Here is a 13,923-nt window from a genome sequence, read left to right as displayed (position 1 = left end):
ATCACTAGAATGTAGTATTATAAATCATCAAACCTTGCTCACCTGGCTGTTTCTGTGATGGAGAGATGAGGTGAGTATTTTAGCTAGCAGTGTTGATCCCCAGTAGGAGCATACAGTTAAAACTGGCAAAAAGCAGTGTCTCAGAAGAAATAAGGGTAGGGTGCTGAAGTGAAGGCAGCACAATGCAAAGCCACTGTGTAGATCATGCACTCGAAGAGCTTGCAAATTACTGGAGGAACCCAGCCAGCACAGAGATTCAAAGAGCATACACTGTCCTCCCTCAGCATCCATGAGTTTGGTATCTGCAGACTCAACCAACGAGGCTGCTATTGTTTGAATCCACTGATGCAGAAACTGGATACAGAGGCATCTGTACCGAGTCATTTTACATAAATGACTTGAACATCCTCAGATTTTGGTATCTGTGGGGGTCTTTGAGCCAATTCCTCATGGATATAGGACACCTGTAATGATGTAATCCGCATTAACACATCCAAAAAATGCCTATAAGTTCATAGCATAGTCAAGAAAAACTGCTATAATCTGAGAAGATTTCAGGAGAGAAGTAGGATTCAAATTGGGTCTTTAAAGATTGAAATATAGGTTAAGAGATTAGGCAAGGCTTTTGAGGTGAGGACAGTGAAAAGATAATGACCATAGACAGCTATTTATTTCCAGAGCAGAAAAAAGGGAGGGTAGCATCATATGGTCATTTATGGAGGGACTCAAACTACTTGTACAAACGTATCCCCATTAATCTTTTCTATAACATGTACCTAGACACAAAATATTTCCTCTACTTCCTTTGTTAGGAAATGTGGGTTTTCCTTAAAGATCCATTTCCCCAGGCTAGATGCACTGTAGGCTTTATAATCAGACTGAAGTACTTGTGACTTGAACTGGAGATGGGCTTGTCATTCTTCTCATTTCTCCTGTGACTTCCTTTATTTACCTGTAAAATTCCCTATCTGAGATTCATGATGTTAGACAATTTTTATCAACTCACTGCTTTTTGCCTACTCATTTCTCCCTAGCTTTGAGTCATTGGAGACTCTGAAACAGTCCCTGAGTCCTCCTTTCCACACCAAATTCAGTAACATCATGAGCTCATGTGTAGTATCCATGCAAAAATTCTAAACTTCTGAATTCCTGTCTTGTTCAGCTCTAAAGATCTTTGTCCACCTTTTGTTTCATTCTCTCTTTACTATGGCCATAGTCTAAACTTGTGACTACTCAGAATGGACTATGCCATTTCTAAGGTCTGAAATTCAAAAAGGTTGTATCATGAATCTTACCAACAGATTTTCTCTATCCACAGTCTGATTCCTCTCCCTTTTTTCCTGTTGTATAGTTGCCTTCCGTTCTAAACATTTCTCCTTTGACCTTCATCTTTCTTCCTGACACTCTGACTCCTCATTTGCCCTTTGAGGTTTTAGTCCATCTTTCCTTACCATTACCTAAAGTATCTTCTATTTTTTCTTTTTCAGGATTCCATCTTTGTCCCTTGTAAAAATGTTTAAAATTTTCTCCCATTAAATACCTCTCTTATTATCATACTTTTAAGAAATGAATACATGATTTTCTATTCTTGATTTGCAATTCCCTTCTAAATCCTACTGCAATCTTCCTTAATGTCAAATCCAGTGGAAACGTTCTAGATCATAAATTAATAAACCTCTGCATTTGAAATTTTGTTATTATCAGCTTGCTTCACAATTCTCTGGTTTTCCTTGATCCTCTCAGTTCTTTTTATATCTAATCTGTGGACTCCTTTCTGAATTTTGGTTTTCTTCTAAGCTATGACTCTCCTCAAATTTCCCAAATGACCTCACCCACTTCCAGTTTCAACTGACACTTATAGGTTGATGGTTCTGTAATCTATGGAACTATATTTTCAGTTTAGACTCTGTTCTGAATGTTAAACCTAATCTATTCATATTTTTTCACAGATATATTTGGATATGGCCTTAATGCTTCACCATCAATAAATACAAAACTGAATTAATTACCTAAGCCTTCTCCTCCAAAAATACTCTCCTCAGCTTCAGGGATCTCACCCACCCGGTCATCCAAGTTAGAAATCTGAGAATTTTTCTTAAATTCTCCCCCTTTTCCACTACCATACTCAAGTGTTCAACAAGCACTGTTGATTGAGTATCCAGAATATTTCCAGAATCCAGATATTTTCCCCTAATCTGATGTCCTCTTCTACTCCTCCAGTTTAAGCTTGCTTACAAAATAGCCTTCTAATTGGCTTTCTAGTCTTTATTTTATCCATTAGATGATCTGCCAAATTTAACCTTCATGTTGCAGTGTTTATCTAAAATTCGTATGTAACCACCTGTACTCTTTCTGCTTTAATATCTTTGCATGGCTTTTCCCATTGCTGTCATGTAATGCAACTTAATATTAGACACAATATCCTCCTTCTCTAACCACCTCATCAGAATGTATTATTTATCTCCAAACTTCATTTTCTATAATATCAGCATATAAATTTAAATATAGATCTCCATCACGCTGTCACTTGTTCCTTTGTTCACACTATAAATCCTGTCTGGAATGTCCTTTTCCTTAGCATCACTTATTGTATTCATTCTTTTAGATATAGTTTGTGCAAGACTTTTTGCAAGAAGTTTCTCCCATTATCTCCTGGTTGGATTAGGTACCTGTATCAGTCATATTAGTGCAGGAAAATAAAGCTACCCTGGGTATTTCAAACAGAAAGGTATTAGATGATTATAATAACACTACAAATTTCTATGCTAGTCAGAAGACCAAGGTTACATTAAAAAAAGAAATTAACCTCTAACTCATGGCTTAGTGTAACAAAGGATTGTCATTTGCCCCTCATTGCAATGTCTAGCTTGGGTCAATAGAAGGGAATTTATTATGTTTAACATAGTCACTTGAGGCTCAAGCAGACAGAGAATCAAATATATTACACTTGTACCATTAGAATTTCTGGTCTTCTAAATTGCTACAACAGAGAAGAGGCAGACGAGAATTTCACATGGCTTATCCTTATCTCCAGTCATGTCTCTTCATGACCCCATGGACTGTAGCCCACCAAGCTCCTCTGTCCATGGGATTTCCCAGGCAAGAATACTGGAATGGGTTGCCTTCTCCAACAGATTTTTCCCAACCCAGGGATCAAACCCCCATCTCCTGTGTCTCCTGCCATGCAGGTGAATTCTTTACTGCTGAGCCACCTGGGAAGCCCTGATGGCTTACCTTATCCCTATCTTATTCTGAAAATGAAACTTGTCATTTCTGCTTATTTCATTGGCCAGGAATGGTCATATTGTCCCATTCAACTAAAAGGGTGCTGGGATGTGTAGTTTTCAATGTGCCCAGAAAAAGGAGACTAGATATTAGTGAGTGCTGCTTAAAAATGTAGACACTAAAGCCCAGAGAGTTATTTCCCCACATTTTCACACTTAATATTTGGCAGAACTGGAGTTCAAATTGTACTATTTCTCAAAAGTATCTGTTGCTCTTATTAAGCTCCTCCCTGGAGGAGGATTGTATTTCCAGCCCTTCTGACATTAGACTTGCTTGGACCAAGTAAGAATGAGTGGAAATAACACATGCCCACTCCCAAGCAGAAGGTTTAGCAGGCATCCTGTGATTTCCTCACAGTGCTTTTTCATCTGCTCCCAGAGTACCAATTTCCCTATTAGAAGCTGTACCTTCAACCTGGAATGAAGGGTGTATGGAGCAGAGCTTCGGGCAACCTGCAAGTAACATTTAATATGAGTAAGACATAAACTTTTATTGTTGTAAGCCCTTGAGATTTGGGGGTTGCTCACTATCTCAGCATAAACTAGTGAAATACAGCTAATACAAATATTGAAGAACTGACAAAATCCAACCCCAAACTGGGCAAGCATGCTTCAGAACAGACTGGAATCTAAGTGACTATAAAGAATTTATCCTAGGACTCATGAACAAACTCTATATGGCCTTGAACTGAAAATTATGGGTTTTTTTTTTCCAAACTCCTTATTATGTGTCTCCAAATTCCTAAGGGAGAGAAAGTGAGACTCTCACTTTTCTAGAATGGTCACATACCCATCTGCCCCTTTGCCAAGGAAAGTGGTAAGCTGGTGGCAGGCAGACCAAATAGCTGGCAGTCCTACTGGGACTTCAGAGAATGGGGAAATGGTAATTCCCCAAAGTGAACAGGATGCTGACAACCAAAAAGAAGGGAAGAAATGGCATTCTTAATAGAAGAAAACTGAAATAACAGTAATTATTCATCACTGGCTCTCTCTCTCCTTCGCAACCATGTGAAATCATCTTGCCACTCTCCGCTTTCCAAACCAAGCATCCTTAATAACCTTGTAGAAGTCTTTCATTTGGCAGTGCCCAGCTTCCCGTCCCCTCTGCTCAAATCAATAGGAAGAAATAAAGATAATCTACATTAATTTGGTTGCAGTTGTTTTAACATCCCCTGAAACCTTCAAGTTCAGCAGTACTGGGCCAGTTTGAAGAAAACCTTTCTGACAGGAAAGCGAGTTTCAAAAAAAAAATGTTCCCCAGTTTGCTAGGCTTATAAGCCTAGGGCAAGTTTAATTAAACTCAATGGAGCATTTTAAAGTGAAGAAAAAATTAGGACAGCAAGAAAAACGTGTTGATTGTTTCCTAATTATGCTGTGGACTTTTTCTCTAATGCATCCCCCCCGCCTCTCTCTCTCCCTAAATAAAACAACTGGCACGTTAAGTTTGCACACAGAAGATTATATTTCAACCATGCATCCTGCATCAGCCAGGCACCGTGCCTCCCATTTCACTACTGGGCCTGCTTTTTGGAGACATTCATGTTTTTGTTATTTCATGGATACACTTGCGTGCTAAATCTCTTCAGTCCTGTCCAGTTCTTTGTGACCCTATCGACTATAGCCCACTAGGTTCCTCTGTCCATGGGATTCTCCAGGCAAGAATACTGGAGTGGGTTGCCGTGCCCTCCTCCAGGAGATCTCCCCAACCCAGGAACAGAACCCAGGTCTCACGTCTCCTGTGTTGGCAGCCGGGTTGTTTACCACTAGCGCCATCTGGGAAGCCCTTCATAGAAACACTTAATCAAATATAAAAAAGAGAGAGAAAACAAGGGATACTACATTAGACTTCAGCAACTTCTAACCTTTTTGTCAGTGAAGATTCCTTTGATTAGTTCTTCCTCCAAACATGGATGGACTCCTTATTTTAAATGATTCAGTGTTCTGAACAATAGGCATTTTTAAAGACATGATTAATTTTCTTCCTTATTTTTATTCACAGGAGACACGCATTTACACAAACTGATCTTCATTTACACAAAATGATTTGCTTTTTCCCTTGGACTGCAAGGAGATCAAACCAGTCAATCCTAAAGGAAATCAGCCATCAATGTTCTTTGGAAGGACTGATGCTGAATCTGAAGCTCCAATACTTTGGCCACCTAATGCGAAGAACCAACTCCTTGGAAAAGACCCTGATGCTGGGAAAGATTGAAGGCAGGAGGACAAGGGAACAACAGAGGTTAAGATGATTGGATGGCATCACTGACTCGATGGACATGAATTTGAGCAAGCTCCAGGAGTTGGTGATGGACAGGGAAGCTTGGCGTGCTGCAGTCCATGGGGTCACAAAAAGTCAGACATGACTGAGCAACTGAACTGAACTGATCTATTTTTCAGAATAGGATAACCATACCTCTGATTAGTTAACATCTGAAAATAAACAAATAAGACCAGAAGTTATAGTCCATCCATTTCACTAACAATGGCTACTATGTGCCAGGCACTATATATATAGCTTTATTATGAGTAAGAAAATGAGCTACATTAGGATTTGAAAAATAATAAAGTAGCTCATGGATCTCAAGGACTCCAGAGACTCTGGCTAAAGACCTGTGTGCTAGTATTATAGTGACAATTACAGCTGTTCAAGACTCCTAGAAGGCCACCAAGGAGAAGACTGTTGGTGTGGACATAAATGTAAAGCCTGGGGGCTTCAGGGAAAGCCCTTGAGCCAGAGACGAGTAGTACATAAAGAAAAGTCAATGTGTCTCAAATGGTGCCACTAAATTCTGTTAAATGAAATAAAAATAGGTAAAACTTACAGGGCTCTTAACTGTGAGCCAGTTACTCCTAGAAGCAGTTTACTTATATTGATTATTGTTATCATCTCATCCTTCCTATAAGGCACAGGGAAGTTGCATGGTGGACCCAAGATCACACAACCAATTAGTGCTAGAACCAGGATTGGAAGTGATATAGTTTGCTCTTAACCTAGTGGTTAAGCTTGCACATAAAAGATTGTTAACTAGACATGACTTAATAAAAAAAAAAAAAAAAGACACAGGACACACACACTCAGCCATTCCCAATTCTTTCAGCACCGAGGGGCCCCTTTGTGTCTTCTTTTCCATCATGGACTCCTGTGCTTGGAAAGATGTCCACTTCTGCCATACTAAAGGAGGGAGGGCTCAAAATAAAATAAATTTCATTCTACTTTTAAAAATAAATGTATCAAGTAGAATTTTGAAAGACTGGAAGAATATATGCCAGGAAACTATATTAGCAATAAAACAGAATTAAAACTGTCCCCAAATTCAAGAATCCAGGTAAGCTGAATTTTATTAGATTAGGCTCCCTATTAAAACCTATAACACAGTCTCTCAATCTTTCCTCCACTTAACAATGAGTTTCAAAGGGATGATTCTCCAAAGTTTCATGAATACAACTTAGAATCTCCCCAGGTGGCAAGTTAGCCTCTCTAAGGGAATAAATTGAAGAAAACCTGTGAAATAGCTACAATGGAGGCATTCATGTAGGGAGAATGAATGCCCCCTACATTCTCCTCCGTGGCAATCAGAGCCCAGTGGAGAATTGGACCCCGTTCACCAGACAGTAGTCAACTGTTCTTCGTCTCCATCTAGATCACATACAATACTGTATGTGGGCACTTTGGTCTTTTGTGTTGACTGTAGGTTGTAACATCTTCCAGTAGAGTTCAGGCTTTTAAACCTCTGCACTATGGTGTTTAAGGCTGGATAATCCTTCATTATGGGGACGATCCTCTACATTGTAGGATGTTCAGCAACATCTCTGGTCTCTACTCCCCTGATGTTAGTACCATGAGCACACCAATTCAAATTGGTAGCAATCCAAATTGTCTCCAGACTTTGCCAAATCTCCCCTCAGAACAAAATTGCACCAGGGTAAGAACCACTGGTCTAGGTTTTGTGTATCTATCTTAGCTTCTCTTCCCCATAGAACTTAGTTCAGTACCTGCTAACATAAATATTTGTAGGGGAATAAATTACTAAGTTTTGAATGACTTTTATAATGAATGAATTATTATTCATTATACAAATAGTTATTACTGGATTTCTGTCAAATTATTATATTTAAGCTATCTGTTAAGTCTTGCAGTAAAAGTAGAGGCAAACCATTTTTGGTGGTCAGCTGAAAAAAGACTGCTTGGCAGGACTGAAATTTACCTAATGTTCCTCCAAACTTTCATTCTGCTTGACTCCATGCTAAAGCATAAACAGCTTGAACTCATCCTGTGTTTTCCCATCACGATCCCCATCCAACACTTGCCTCTTTTCCAGATACCTCTGTCTTAGAGAGACTTGGCCCCTGCTTCAAGAGACAGTGCCTTTGTGTTTATGGTGTTTGCCAGGGCTGAGAACAATATCAGGGAATAATAGCAGAGGGGTAGGGGGAGGAGGAAGGTGGGGGAAGTCTAGAGCTTGGACATCAGAGATTCCAAAGAAACTCCAGGCCTGGAATAACTATATTTTCCAGAGCAAGTTCATATGTTTTCATGTAGGCTATGCCTTTAGGATATGATGAAATATTTCACAGTAAGGCTAATTATTTTAATAGATAGGTAGAACTTCTGGCCTTGAGAAAATAAGTTAAGGGAGCTGGAATGGGGAGGAGATTAGGGTAGGGAGTGGTTGACATTGCATGTGAGATGTAGTCTTAGTGAGGCTCTTCTACAGTGAGGGCTGCTGGTGTGCTATGAGGGTGGCAGGTCCCAGGTCACCAGCAAGGTAAAGCCTGCTCTCAGAGATGCAGATGAGTATCAGGCACCTGCCAGCTACTAGGACCAAGAGCCAGTACAAAGAGCATCAGCTGACAGTTTGTTTTTCTGTATCTCTGAAGGGATTTCAATTTTTAAAAAATGCCAGCTTGTTGAGTCAGCTGTTGTTTTGGAATTATTTTCTCCTCTCTATTAGCAAAGATAATTTGAGAGCTGACTTAGAGCCTGTGCAGTAAGATTGATGTCTATTCTAAATAAATTGCCTCTTTTCCTTTCAGCTTAAAGCGCAATCATTATGTTTCTTCCACTACTTCTCTCAACTAAAGAGTTTTATGGATTGGGCCTGGGAATCATTTAATATTCTCCTATATTAATAATATAACAACAGCACAATAACAGTGAGAGTAATAACCCCACCACTACAACAGGTAAAAATTTCAGAGTATTTGTCATGTGACAGGTATCACGCAAAACCTTTACATAAATTATTAATAATCCTCCTCAGAATAATTCTAGGGCTTCCCTGGTGGCTCAGATGGTAAAGACTCTGCCCGCAATGCAGGCAGATTGAACCCAGGTTTGATCCCTGGGTTGGGAAGATCCCCTGGAGAAGGGCACAGCAACCCAGTCCAGTATTCTTGCCTGCAGAATTCCATGGACAGAGGATCCTGGTGGGCTACAGCCCGTGGGGTCGCAAAGAGTCAAATACAACTGAGCGACTAACACTTTCACTTTTTCCACTTTCCAGGATAATGCTATGAACCGTTTTTCTCATATTGAGGTTAAGGGAACTAAGGCTTATATATGTGGTTTAATAAACGGCCAAGGTAACACAGGCGTTAATTGGGTAGATCTTGGATTTGAATCCTGGAAACTGTGTTCTAAACTTAGTTCTAGAAACCATGCCCATAATCAGAAAAATGATACTTTTCCCCATGATTCCTGGCATAATACTTTTGATAGGGAATCATTCCAGTGAAGAACAAAACTATAAAAGTACCCACTAATGTCTCAGTATCACTCTATTGAGGGCCCCCTGATGCTGTCCCATTCCATCCATCAGTGCAAAGTACTCTTCATTCAGTGGCCTGTATCCATACATGCTTCTGGACTTCACTGTGCATGGGTCCAGGAATTCACGCATTAATTTTTTGAGATTATGAAATACAGCTGAGCTTACAGACATATCTTATTCGTTTGTTGTGCTTGTTCTTTATTTCAGTTTCAGATATTGTTATTAATTTTGCCAAAGAGAGAAAATAAATGGCACTGATGTTTTGAGGTTGACTGACTGCTGAGAAAGAGACCTGAAAGAATGAAAATCTTACCTGAGTAGATGGTTAGGGATAGCAAGCCTCATAAACTATGCTTGTCTCAACCCTGACCTTTGTCCCAATCTCAGAATCAAAGTCCATGGAGCCTTTCTTTGGTTGCTACTTTGAATCTGGCCCGGGTCAATAGCCAGTAAAAGGAAATTGTGCTGAATTATCACAATTTTTATTTGTGCTGACTTATTGGAAATAAGGCAAGACAGATGAGTTGCAGTATCTGCACACTTGATTACCCCCTTCCCCAATTTTTCTGTGGCTTCATTTAGATCTCTTTGCTACAGCATTTTAGCTCTAACTTTGGGCACTGAATCATGCTACAATGTCCCATCGAGCATCTCGGTAATGCGATAAATTCATCCAAAGTCTCGCAGTGCCATCCTGCACGTGACAAGTGCAATAACACGTCAGGCTCAGAACGATACCCATCTTAGGCAGATACTCCCTCTGCTGACAGCAGGTGTTTCTGCTTTATCTGAAAATAATTCACTGAATAGATAATTGGTGAATCCCCAGTGGGAACAAAACTTGATTCTGTCTGAGCATAGGTTACCAAGTGTACCACCATAAAATAATTGATTTTGTGATATATTAAGTGGGGACATACTCAAGACTACTGAACTTTTCACTTAGGGCCTGGGGCTGAAGTTGAACTAGGCTCCCAAAGGTGAAGAACCCATGCATGACAAGGGCAGGGCTTTACACTCCAACAGCCAATTTAACTTTCATTTTCTTTATTAATCTAATATGTTCTACCTTTCACCAGGACGTGATGTGCAGGGAGTTTCATTAAAACGGTTGAGTTGTTATCGGAGATAATCACCGAAGGAATGTATCACAAAAGTCAAGAAATTCTGAATCTTTTTTTTTTTTTTGCTGTTGTCTTAAAGAGGTTTCCAATGCTGATAGGGAAGTTGCTTTAGCTATAGGGCAAATTTAATTGCATTTTTAGAAACTTCTTTTAATCCTATAATAACAAAAAATTAAATCAGTGCTGACATTTTTTTGTTGCCAGAAGAAGGTAGTAAAAGGGTAAAGAAATAATTGTTAGCTCTGAGAATATAATTAGCAACTTTAATGCTTTAATCTAAAAAATGCATATTTTGAGCCTGGGTGAATGATTAAAGAAAAGATATCAAAAGTCTTTGAAATTTCTAACTGTGTTTGTTTTTAATTGTGAGTTATGATCACTATAATTAGCTCATTTTAGTGCATTTATAATGCAAACAAATATGAATTTCTACAAGTTCAGGGATATTTCAGGGCAAATATGATCGACATCTTGACCTCTGGCTCTTTGAATCAAGCCTTTCTTATATGTCCGGTAGAAGTTTATTCTTTGATTTGGATGGGGGAGGAAAGGGAGCTAAGAAGCCAGGATTAAATACTGGGAGACTAGAGTCAAGATTGGCGTGTGTTTGGAGGTTTATTCCAGAGGAGTGTTAAGGATGGTCCCATTAGTAGCCTGGGCTTCCTCTGGCCCAGAGGGATGACTACGTTCAGCTCCCTCTGCCCCCCTGGATGAAGTTTGAGGCTGGGTCTGAGTTACAAGCTTGGGAGGAAGTGCTGGGTTACAGATAAATGCGATCTCTCTGGTGCTAAACCTCTGTGAATGAGCACAGAACCTGCCTAGCCTGCTCCAGCTCTATCCTGCCCCACCTTGACAGAACCAAGAAAGCTCATTACTATGCACTAGAAAAGGGAAAAGAAAAAAAAAAAAAAAAAAAAGACCCAGAGGGATCTGGGGAATGAACTTTTTGGGGGTCTTATTTCTCTCAGAGGTGCACATTAAAATTCTCTCTTTCATTCATTAATGTGAATACAAGCTGCCTGAGAAAATAGCTGGTGGGACCTCCCTTAATGAATAGTGAGGCTTTTCTATGCTCTAGAGGCTTAAAATTGGGTTTCATCCCACTGAGGATTTTTCTTTTTTCCTTCTCCTTCTGTCTTCTTAACACTGCATGTTTGGTTATATTTCTAGAACTCACCTAGGCTATGACCTGCCTCATCCAGTTCTAATCGCTCATATGATTAGATTGGGGCCACCCACAGACAGGGAGGAGGGGGCCACTGTCAGGTATTTTTTCCAATATTATTTTAAAATTTCTACTCTGTCAATCATATGTGATCAAACTCATTCTTGTGAAGTTCCTCATACTTCTTGGTTTAGAATAGGCCAGATATGAATATAAAGATCTTTTTTCTTGCTTTCAGGGTTTTTCACTTTGGTTTGAAATAGAATTAACTCTCCTTAGCCTTTCACAGTTTACTTTTTTTTTTTAGAATTTTGGTCTTGGTTTCCTTATTTTTCCTCAATACATTGCAGATATGTTCAACCACTGCATCCCAGAGCACTCATGCCCTCGTTCAACAATTATTGCCCACATCGTGCATTTGGGATATTTTCCTGAATTGTCTTATGTTGCTAGTTATTTTCCCAAGGACATCTCTAAGTTTCTGAAGGACTTCATATTGTTTTACTTGTCTATGTCTTCAGGATTCAATGAATAGTAGTCCTTGACGAGTGAGGATGATGCTCATGGACATGAAGCCATGTCTTCATCAATTTGCTCCTCACTCCCACCACAGGGAAACTAGAATGACGGGAATCCCTCAGTCATTATTCCAGATCCTTAGGCCAATTTGTCTGGGGCCAGTAGGGAAAGTGGTTGTGGAAAGGGCTCTGCCAATCCAGACACGATTGTGGCAGGAAAAGAAACACTGAGGTATACATTCTCATGCAATTTGAGAATGAGGTGACAAGTGACTGCAAGCTCTAGAAGAGCTTGTGGATCAGCCCCTAAAAGATGTCAAAAAGCCTCACACTAGGAGCCACAGAAACACTCAGCAATGGACAGTGACTGTGTTCCACAGCAGCTGAAAAACACAGATTCATTTTTCTAAGGGGAAAGGCATTTGGAAGTCTAGTTTAAAAGATGCTGTTTTCTTTGGTTTCTCCTTGACAGTTCTTTTACCTTGCGGTATTTAATTAACTTTTATTGCATCTCATATATTATAAAGCATAAACAAAAATTTTACAGTGTATCATATTATTTAGAACAGTATTAATCAAGCAAGTATATATAGAGAAAGGTAGAAAAAGATGAGGGCAAGTAATAAATACCTAAAAGCCTTGATACAGTTACCAACAGCTCTAGACACGGTTCTGGATCACTATTTGTTTGTTTATATTTATTGAGTGTCTACTATACCAGGTATTTTACCAACATAATTTTATCTGTTCATTGTTTAATATTGTAAAACTATTCCATATATTTTATGAATCAATGAAATTTATAGTCTCATAGATATAGACTATCCAGTATGTTGAGCCATTTAAAAATTCTATGACATATTTATAATCGTGACATTCTGAACTTCACATTTGATAGAGAGCTACTTTATCAGCAATTGTACACCAATTTGCCAGTAGGCTTTAAAAGCCGGATCATTTTTCTCCGTGGAACCCAAGGAGAATTTGGTGACAAAAATGCCAAGATAAAACTCTTTTTAGAAAATTAGGTTTTAAAGGCCTACCTTTAGCATCATGGGCTTTATTTCGTGTCTCCAGGACATATCTGACTGCTTGAGATTTGGCACACACGGTGTAAGGAGTTAGTATTGTACAGTCCAAGTGAGGGAACTAATAAACGCAAGGTAGTGCCTCCTCTGTAGGATCAGATCTGTTCCCCATTATTTGGTTCTGCTGCTGGAGGAGAAAAATAAGTCTTGGATATTACAGCTGTCACTGTGACATCTGTTGTTTCAGGATCCGTGACTGCTTCAGTCACCACCTGACCCAGATCATCACCATAACATTCTGTCCACTATTAAACTGTGAAAGGTCCTCGCCCTCCAGGTGGTACTTCAAGGTTGACATACCAAGGTGTTTGTCTCTGTCCCCGCAACTGTCTCTCAACTGAAAAATACAGCCTCACTTTGTGCAGAATTGATGGCAAACCAAGTCTCCCAGGGTTCAAGGGGAGCAGCGGAGAGCAAGAGTTCTTGAGGCGTAGCCCCGATCTGCTCTTAATCACTTGTCACAACTCCTGGAGGGCCTCGGGCGTGTTGCTTTTTGTTCTTTGTTGTTGGTGCTTCTCCTTTTCCTTTAAACAGATGACTCCAGCTATTAAAACAACAGTAACCGAGCTGCGTGCACATATCCAAGCTTACAAAACAGATATGTAAGGGGATATCTGTCCTCCTGAACACATAAGGAATAGTTGACTTTTGGAAAGTTCCTCTAAATAGAACTCCACTTCTGGTTGTATGTGTTTGGTTCAAATCATTAATGACTTAACAGAATGGGTACTGCTAATTTAGATGCAAAGTGGGTGCATTTGGCGGGGAGTGGATACCTGTATTTGCTTGGCTGAGTCCCTTCGTGTGTGTTCATCTGCAACTATTACAATGTTGTTATCAGCTATACCCCAATACAAACAAAAAACAGTTTATCACATGAGTAACCAAAATCAGGCCCACAGATACATTTACAGGAATGTAATAAATATGTAAAACCAGACACATCTCTACTGTAAAGAGCTTTCATTCCAAA

The sequence above is a fragment of the Capra hircus genome, chromosome 3, assembly GCF_001704415.2.
Source record: "Capra hircus breed San Clemente chromosome 3, ASM170441v1, whole genome shotgun sequence".
In the NCBI taxonomy this organism is placed as follows: domain Eukaryota; kingdom Metazoa; phylum Chordata; class Mammalia; order Artiodactyla; family Bovidae; genus Capra; species Capra hircus.
The sequence above is the reverse complement of the archived record's forward strand: the minus strand, read 5'-3'. Positions refer to the sequence as shown.